This window comes from Netta rufina (assembly GCF_964035555.1).
Source record: "Netta rufina genome assembly, chromosome: 18".
Lineage (NCBI taxonomy): Eukaryota > Metazoa > Chordata > Aves > Anseriformes > Anatidae > Netta > Netta rufina.
The window spans coordinates 11,695,591-11,705,380 of record NC_140142.1 but is presented as its reverse complement, the minus strand read 5'-3'; the positions used below and the strand labels follow the sequence as shown (position 1 = coordinate 11,705,380).

The 9,790-nt window shown below is 39.2% G+C and overlaps 1 pseudogene across 1 annotated transcript; it reads left to right on the top strand.

The window, feature by feature from the left end:
* Positions 1 to 444: 444 nt before the first annotated feature.
* On the top strand, positions 445 to 9,571 carry LOC311216490 (ubiquitin carboxyl-terminal hydrolase 42-like; annotated as a pseudogene). Its single transcript has 14 exons — positions 445 to 673; positions 1,420 to 1,620; positions 2,205 to 2,315; positions 2,475 to 2,577; positions 2,782 to 2,849; positions 3,006 to 3,076; positions 3,599 to 3,681; positions 4,579 to 4,690; positions 5,068 to 5,208; positions 5,403 to 5,503; positions 5,874 to 6,015; positions 6,696 to 7,403; positions 7,783 to 7,871; positions 8,877 to 9,571. The product of its transcript is annotated as a ubiquitin carboxyl-terminal hydrolase 42-like (transcript).
* Positions 9,572 to 9,790: the final 219 nt, after the last annotated feature.

Sequence of the window (9,790 nt, the reverse complement as noted above, 5' to 3'; positions counted from 1 at the left end):
GTGAAGTAATAGTGTTCCGTTACTAATGCCAGCAATAGATAATTGCAACAATTATCTATTAGATCATAGGTACTAATTAACAGATAATTGCGCAACTCCGGAAATCAATAAATAACTGATTCCCCTCAGAGAATGTCTTCTACATTTTTACATTAAAAAGACTCCAGAGTTGTAATGGATTAAAATCCTACGGAAGGGAAAGAAATGGCATCAGCCACTAGTTCTGCAGAAGCGAAAAGTAGTACTGATAGAGTTTAGATGGAAATTTTCACTTTGTGTGTTTAGTTTGGGGATTCTTTTTAAATCATTCATACCAGCGATTTAGTTCTTAAGGCTGTTTCTTTGAGATTAAGTGACAGGACTTCTGTTACTCTTTTCTTCTTGGAATGCTTCTTGATATTCTTACGTCAGCCAGAACTTCTGTCTCTGTTGCAGATGTGAACAATGACCGTAGCTAAGAAGCCCAAATCTTCAAAGCCTAAAAAGCCCTCTTCAAGGCGGTCTGGCAAATCCAAGAAACCAAGTACTAAAATACTGATGTCACGCACCGCCAACTGGGGCCGGATAGTGCCTGCAGAAGATTCAAGCCAAGTCTCTGTGGCCCAAGGACGTGGAGGTGCTATTTACTGTAGATCATCTGAAAAATCTAAGGCTTTTGCCCCAAGAGATCTAAGTAAGTGTGCGTTTTATCCTGCCTCCATTGTCTTCAAAGCAAAAGTAGAAAATGCAGTTCTTACTTGTTGCACTGATAGAGAAGGGGACTACTGTGAACAAAGACTTCAAAAGCGAATCCCCTAAGGCAACTGAAGTGACTGATGTTACAGAAATTAATTTTGATATATTTACAGTCAACAGAGAAATATGGGGAGCTTTTTGTAATGCACAGATTCCTCCATGTCTTTTCTGTTTTGCAAAGAAAAGTGTTTGATTGTTGCTATTCACAGCTTCCATTTTTCACAGGTTTTTTGAATGATAACATTGCTCAGGAAAAGATCTGGTATCTGTAGGGGTACCGTCATTCCTAGTTCCTAGTTTTTATGTTTTTACCGTATAATTTCAAGTCTAAGTTTGTGGTTTAAGTTATAATAAGGAAAAAAACAGTAGTTGAGTTAATCAGGTTAAAGATTATAGATGGAGAGGAACTTGGCATTAGGTGCTACAAACAGAATGGCAGTTAGCCTTGCCTTAGAAAAATTAAAATGGTTGACTAAAGTTGTTTGTTTTTTTTTTTTTTTTTCCCCAAAACATTGTGTTGACCAGCCAATTTGAATTTGGTGGTATTAAAGCTGTCTGCAATAAGTTTTTCTGGTTTGGATTGTAGCTAGCTCCTCTAGGTGCTCCTGCAGAATAGTATTTTTTTAAATACCTTTCTTAGAAACAAACAAACAAGATCTCTTTTTAAATTTAACTTTCTTGCAGTCGTTAATGATGGAATTGCTCCGCCACAGAGCCTTCTTTTTCCACCTGAGAAGATGTGTATGGATTGGCGAGAAACACAAAGTGTTGGAGTTGGCCTGTACAATCTTGGCAACACATGTTTTCTTAATGCTACTCTACAGTGTTTGACCTACACACCCCCACTTGCCAATTACATGCTTTCTCTTGAGCACAGCCAGTCATGTGAGTACTTTCTAACAGTATTTTGAATCTGTTGGATAGCTCTGAAGGTGAAAGAACAGCAGTGATTCTGTGAGATAAGCTTATTTGCCTGATTTTACCTGTAGAAGCTGGCTTTGAGCACTGTATTAGCAGTGGGCTCCGAATAGCATATGGAGTGCAATTAATGCACCATGGTTTATTTATTTATTTGATTGTTTGTTTGTTTGTTTATTAAAGGATCATTTATTGCTTCATGGGAATAATGAAGTGCATTGGACAGTAATGCATTTAGTAGTAATTTTAGAGAGTAATACATTTTGCAGGCTGTGGAGTTCACATTCCTGTCAGCCTTTACAACTGCGACTTTGCAGTAGTCTTTTAGATTTCTCATCACAACATGCATTTGAATACAGGCTTAGTGGATATTTTTATTCTGTAAAGTTGTGTGAAATGAAATGTTACAAGACTGTTGGGACATTGGCATCTTGGGAGAATAGAATGTAGCAAGGAGAGTGGATATTGTATCTATAGTTTAAATTGTACTTAGATGTTTGTAGTTGTGGATATTTCGCTGGACTGGGATGCTTTGTTCTTTCACTCTTCAGGTCGTGAACAAGATTTTTGCATGATGTGCACGATGGAGACTCACATTAACCAGGCCCTGCGTTGCACTGTTGATGCCATCGAGCCCACGCATGTTATCAGTAATCTCAGTCGTAAGTGGCTTCAGATGTGTTTCTTTTCGATAGCTTGTAATCTTCAAATAATCATTTGATGTGTCTAAGTGGTTTTAACACTCAAATGAAGAGAGATTTTAGAAATACAAGAACGATTTCATTTTTAAATGAGGTCAATACTATCATCTTCTTATTTAGGAATAGGACAACATTTCCGTTTTGGCAGTCAAGAAGACGCACACGAGTTCTTGCGCTATACTGTTGATGCTATGCAGGAAGCGTGCTTGAACGGAAGCACCGAGTAAGCATAAACAAGTTCACTTTCATACATTCTCTAGCACCTTCTAGTCCTTTATTTACTCTCAGAAATGATCTCTAGCACCTTTTAGTGCCTTATTTACTATCAGCAACGAAAGTCTACATCATCCTTGGTTTTCATCAAACTCTTTGAAGAGTTAACTCTGTGCCTTAAATCTTCTGAGGTCTGATTATAATTTATTTCCAGATTGGACAGATCTTCTCAAGCTACCACCATCATTCATCAAATATTTGGAGGATTTCTAAGATCGAGAGGTACTTGAAAAAATATTCCTGTCCTTAGAACTGATCTGTGTCTTTTGTCGGTAGTAAAGCAGTCTGTAGTTTGTCTAAAGTAGCATCTGTCAGCAACTTGAATTTGGACAGTTAGTCTCCTTCACATAATGTTAAGCATTTATATTTTGTTTCCAGTGAAGTGCTTGAATTGCAAAGCAGTTTCGGATACGTATGAGGCATTTCTTGATATCACTTTGGATATAAAGGTAGGATGTTTTCTAAATATAATTCATGATGTTTAAGTACATGCATAACTTTCTAAATTAAACTTGTTTAACTTAAAAAAACAAACCACATATAATGTTAAAACATAAGAGCTTGGTGGTGCTAAGGAAGTGGATTGGACTTTGTCCTTCCGTGGAACCCATGTAAATAGTCTCCACATTTGCATTGGGTTTAAGGGAAAAGAATTCTCTTTCTGCAAAAATTATAATGCTGTCATACTTCTTTGTTGTTCTACCTGAATATACATCTAATTGTTAGACTGATGAATTTGTCCCCAGTATTGATGACAAAGCACACTATAGATGCTGTCTAGGCTACTGGAAAAGTATTTGTTCCAAAGTCAAATGCCTTCCAGGTGAGGTCAATGCTGAGCATGCTCTTTCTGCCTCCTTCTTCACAGTAGATCGCTTGAGTATGTTAGTAAGATTCTCTTATAAACTACTAGTATGTCTGTGGAATTCTGAATTACGGTGACTTTACGCTCTTCTTTCTCACTGCTCTAGGCGGTTTCATCTGTTAGCAGAGCTCTGGAACTCTTTGTGAAACCTGAAGAGCTGGATGGAGAGAATTGCTATAAATGTAGCGAGTAAGATTTTGACGTCAGTTTTCTATGTTGCATGACTCTGTTGGACTACCTCTAAACTTTGGATCTACTTACAAGTTTTGTGGAAGTTTATAAAAGACTTGGATTTTTGTTTCTTTGGAGGGGGGAAGTCTTGTTCATAGGCATTCCCTATGGGTTTGCAATTCTCTGGCTTGTATTTTGCCATCAGAATTCAAAAAGAGCTACTTTTGTTCTTTCTATTTATTAGCTCTCGACAGTACTTTTCTTGATGTAAACTGCCCAGTTTCCGTTGTTCTCTGGGCTAGTGGCTAATTTTCACTGCTTACACCGTAGGTCCTACCTTGGAGCGGGCAATGTGTCAAACTGAACTATTTTGTTTCAAAGGATGGCAGATGGTTTCAGTGTCTTTCCAGACAAGCTCAGTACATGAAGACTTCCTACTGTTAAATGTTTCCCTCCTGTAGAATGACCATGTGCTTCTGTTGTATTTTTGATGTTGATAGTCGACCTATGTTGGGAGATTATTTGCAATTTCTAGTCCTGGGGACCAAGGCTCTCTCGTTCCGCTTTCAGTATTTGTATTTCCCTTGAAAGCTGAAAGAATGTATCCAGGATTGGAGTTCAAATAGCCACTTTTGTAGACCAAGAAATGGTACCTTGCCATCCAACCTGGTAATACCCTTTCGTGAGAGATTCCTGTTCCCGCTATGCTCTGAGTTGTTGGGAAAATTTACCTTCTTCTGTGTATTAACAAACCTGACACGCAGTGCGTGGGTTTATGAAAAGAAAAAAGACCAACCTATTATGCAAGTAAATATCATTCAAATAGCATAGGCATGCGTGAGACATTAAAAGGAGTTTGTTTTGGGGGCGAAAAAAGAAGATGCCTTCAAACACTTATCTCTGCTTGTTTTTAAGGTGTAAAAAGATGGTTCCTGCGTCCAAGAGATTTACCATACACCGTTCTTCCAAGGTTCTCACAATATCACTGAAAAGATTTGCAGATTTCACAGGTGGAAAGATCAACAAGGTATATTTACCACTGTAATGCAACTATATCATTGTGTAATGGGACATCCCCCAAAGCTGAAAGTTGTTAATATTTTCAGACAATAATTGTAGACTAACGACTATGGCTTATTCTTTCTCTTAATATCAATAAAGTTCCCGCTTGACAAGAAGCATATGCTTTCCTCTGAGAAGGCTGATTCATCAGGAAACAGTTCTCTGCAACTTCTAGTCTTAACCGTTGTTTATGGGAAGACTTATTTGTAGTGAATCAAGAAATATATTCTAGAAATATATTCTAGAAATAAATTCTAGTCTGTGTTTTTTGGAAGTGTTTTTCTCCGGCTAGTCCACGAAGTACTCTGGGATAATTTTTCTATCTTCTTGGTGTCTCTTTAGGAGGTGAAATATCTGGAGTATTTGGACCTGAGAGCCTACATGTCGCAGTCAATGGGAGAACCACTGCTCTATGCCTTATACGCGGTGCTGGTACATCACGGTGTCAGCTGTCACTCAGGACACTATATATGCTATGTAAAGGTAGAAGTCAACAGCATTTCTAACAGGGTAAAGGTTGTGCTGGCAAACCAATTAAAGCATGACTAGCAGCTACTGTTTCTAGGGAAAAAGATTTCATTATATTTTTATTTGACATGTGTGTATTTTGTTCCTATCCGTGATTTCAATTGGAAAACGTGCAATTCACCTAAAGAAATCGTTGTCTTTATTTGCAGGCTGGTAATGGACTTTGGTATCAGATGAATGATGCTAAAGTAGTGCGTACTGACATTAAAAGAGTTCTTGGTCAGCAAGCTTACGTACTTTTTTATATCAGGTAATAACAAATCTTAAAATGTGTTCAGAAGAGATTTACTTTCCTGTTATTGATATTTTTCTGTTTTGCAAGTGTTTTTCTTGCTATCCCAGGAGAAGATTATTATTTGTCTAATTCAGTTCTGTCTAACCTGAAATTCTCTGTGTCGTTTATTATCTTTTGTTGCTTGGCCTTAAACTGCAGCACTTGTGTAAATTGCTATCTATGTGTTATCTGTAGCTGGCTAATTTAGAGAAGGAGAGAAATGAAGGTCATCTGTAGAGAAGGCTTCCATATCGTATGAGCTGTTCCTCTAAAATGATAGGATGGGATTTAATCCAAGAGTAGGCTGAAAGAAAAACTAAACTACGATCACTGCTCTTTTCTGAAGGCGCTATGATTTGACACTTGGAGAACGTGCGTTTTACTTGCCAGCACCATCTTATCCCTGTTCATTCCCTCCTGGTCAGCAGGGGGCTAATAGTAAGCAGGCTGGATTTATGGGACCACGACTTCTTCCTCATATGATTAAGGTAATTCAGGGAAGCGGGAGGGCAGATAACGGCACCAAACTGCTAGTGGGTTTGGGGTTTGGTGTGGGGTTTTTTGTTTGGTTTTCGGCATCTTAGTTTTGTTTTCCTTCCCACGCTGCAGCTTTCTTCACAGCCCTCATGCTACAGCCAGAGTCATTCAAACAGTGGTTACTGCTAAATTGTGCAGCCATGCGACTCCATTACTTTATAGCTCCAAGACAGCTTTCTAAAGCACAGAGAGCTACGCTCTTTGACTATTTAAGCAGAGTGTACTAATCCTCAAATCATTTAAAAGAGGACTTGTTTTTCCTATCATTGTCACTTTAGCTAAGACAGGGAAAACTCATTGTCTTATTCCTGAGCACCAGAACGATTACTTCAGGCTTTTCAGGGTATGTTTAAAGGGGAAAATAAATATATTTGGGAATAGCAGCAGGTAATGTTAAGTTGCTTGGCTGGTTTTCAAAGATGATATTAATTTGATACCAATCTGCAGTAAACCAAAAGCAGGAATTGAATACGCTTATTGGACTTGCATTTATCCTTAAAGGGCAGTGTGTTTTTCTTTTTAGGTGTTAAGACCATTTGTAGAAACACTCAGTAGGAGAGTTTTGTGTTTCAAAATGTTACATGCAGTGTTTGCGTTAATCCGTCTTGCAATTTCTTCTTTTTAAATACAGAATTCAAGCCGTTTAAATGGAAATGGATCCATAAAAGAGGACGCAAAGACCACTGGTGTCACCCTAAAAAGGCCATCTTCAGCACCACCAATGGCCTGTGTTCAAAACCAGGCAATTACCAGGCCTTCAATTACTGATACGTCAAGAAAACAGAAGATCACCATCAGTATTCACAATAAATTGCCTGCTCGTCAGACTGTGTCACAGCCTGACTTTCTTAGCAGTGCTGTGGAGGATGAAGATCTCTACCAGGCTGTTCCTTCATCCACAATTACAAATTTGGTAATGCAAATGAAGCAAATGCAAACAAACAAAAAAGTTTCTGATGAAATTTTTGTGGAGCCAACAGTGAATGAAAATCCTAAACTCAGCTCTGATAACACAGTCCCTTATGGTGCAGAATCTTCAGGAAAATCTGAGGAGGAGTCAAAGGGCTTATTTCAAAGGAATTTGAAATGCAATGCAATGTCCTCTAATGGAATTTTGGTTGGAAAGGTAGTCCGTACATTGCAGCATTCCAATTCTTCCTGTCAGAATGCTGACAAAGGAAGATCCCAGCATGAGCTGCCAAAAACAGATTCACTAAATGGTGCTATTAGGCTAGTTAATGAATCTAAAGAAAACGGACTGAAACTTGATGATTCCACTTGCCGAGTTGAACCTGTTAAACCTTCTGAGATGTTCTTTTCTAAAACAAATGGATTGCTTGAAACATAGATTTGCTCCATCGAGAATTTCTCACCTACGATGTATTCGGGAGTGTTTATTGTGTTCCTAATTCAGGTGAAATACTGAGAAAACACAGCACACATGTGATCGTAAGACTTTGTGGTATTATCCCCTTAGAATTTGCAGACCTGAGCTTACATTAGAACTTGTCAACTTAAGCTCAGCTGAGATAAAAATTCCTAAGTTTCATAAAGTAGATTTTGGGGGGTGAGTCGGGGTTATCTTTGAAGTGTAGATAATGCATACAACTCACAGCGGTCTTGCTTACCATTTAATGGAGAAATTCTGACAAGACTAGTCCTCAGTACTACTACAAATAGTATTTTTTTGTCTGCTGACTTGTGCGTTTTAATTGCAGATGCCTGGAGCTATGCCTTCAGTCAATCGAGAAGTCATCACGGAGTCCTTCACAGCCAGCCAGCTGAACAGCTTGTCAGAGGAAATGAGGTAAAATGAGCACAGTCTGATTAAGACAAGACTTTATGGAAGTTCGTTACAGTTTTATCTGTCTACTAATAGTATTTAATGGAAGGATTTAAATTAGTACAATTCCATACTGTGTGTCCAGTGTCACGAACAGAACTAATGATCAGCACTGAGCATATCACTCTGATGCAGGTTGGTGCCTCAAGGAGAACTTGTGTTCCTTTATAGAATGTTTTTCCGTTTTTCTCCACTGTCTGGAGAAACATTGGCTGTTCCCCGCTCGCCCCTATGCCTTTTTTCTCAGAGCAGCAGGTGGAAGGAGACAGATGCGTTTGCTTTTTTAGTGCAATGGCTTCAGAAGCAAGAGGGGAAAAAGCACTTTCTCTGGGAGCTGAAGAAGGTGTCCTAATCACAGGAGAGGTTTCTAAATGGCATATCTTTGCGAGGGTTCCTGTAGTCCAGAGGTTTTTGTTTGTTTGTTTGCCTTTGGAAGGTTTTACTCTTAATATTCACGTCCTTCAGCAGAAGTGAGAAATGGGTTTTTATTTTATGCAGTGTTGCGGAACCTCCGAAATCTCCTGGGAATGATGAATACCTCGCCCAGTACCAATGTGATGACCGTGGAGACAAGGAGAAACAAAGAAGATCAAAAGAACGTGACCTCGTTTCAAAAGAAAATGTTTTGTACGGCAAAGACTCTTCTGAGCCTGGTGAGAAATTGCGGCAAACTTCCTCTCTCAAGTCTGACACTGAATGTAGCTCTAACAATCTTTCTTCCTTAGCTATTGCAGATAGACGCCAAGATACAAAGGACAAGACTAAAACCACTGACAAAGAGCATTACCGAAGAAAGAGGGAACATGCTCCTAGTGAAGAGAAGGAGAGTCAAAAAGCAGGTCCTTCCAGCAAGAGGAGGTGTTCTCAGAGCGTGGAATTTGTTGAGCAAAAGAGTCACAAGCAGGAGTACTGGGAGGGAAGCAGGTACAGATCTTTCCCTCGTGAAAGAAACAGCCCTGAGAATGGCAGAAGAGCAGTCAAATATTCAAAGTACAGATCTGGCAGCGGAGGAAGATCAGAACAAGGTAGCAATAGGTACTACCGATCCAAAGGGGAAAGAAGTTGGAGCAGAGAAAGATACTATCGAGACGAAGCACGGAGATGGGAAAGATGTAGCTATTACAAGGATTACTATTCACCTCATGCGACAGGAGACAGTAGAGAGAGAAAGTTCTCTCACGGCGATGCAGCCTTTGACAGATTGACTGCAACTTACTACAGCAGGTCACATAAGCATTATCATTACAAAAGCGGATGGCCTCACGGTTCCCTCTTGAGAGAGGAAGATATACGTCGCTTTAGCACACCCCGAGCAGACTTGCATCGTTGCTCGGTACCTCAGCAACATTCCGGAAGACATTCTCGTGAAAGACATGCGCTTCCACCTGTGTCAGCTCATTTGGAGAACTGTCGCCAGAAAAATGAAACAGAAGGAAACAGAAAAAGAAAATATACCCGTGCAGAAGGTAGTGAAAGTGAAATAGAAAGGAAAGACAGAAAGATAGAAAAGGAGCTTTTAGGTGGTGAAAAAAATGCAAAAATATCACAAGTTCTGGAAGAAAAAGAAGTCTAAGGATAAACATGGAGAGAAGGATTCCAAGTAAGCAAGGATTCCAGCATACTCCGCATTTTTTATCCTAAGTCTTTTCTGGGTGCTTCTCATGTCTTCCTTTTTTTTTTTTTTTTTTTTTTTTCTGGTAGTTTCTAAGTTATTTAGATAGCATCAGCTGGCTGGGGATCATGTTGTTAGGTTGATCAGTGAAGACAGGAAAGCTCTTGCTGAATTGTGTCAGAGCACTAGCTTTGGACCACATAGTTTGAATCACATCCGTACACCATTCCAGATTAGGTTAAAAGATTTTTTCTGCTTGCACATATTCCAG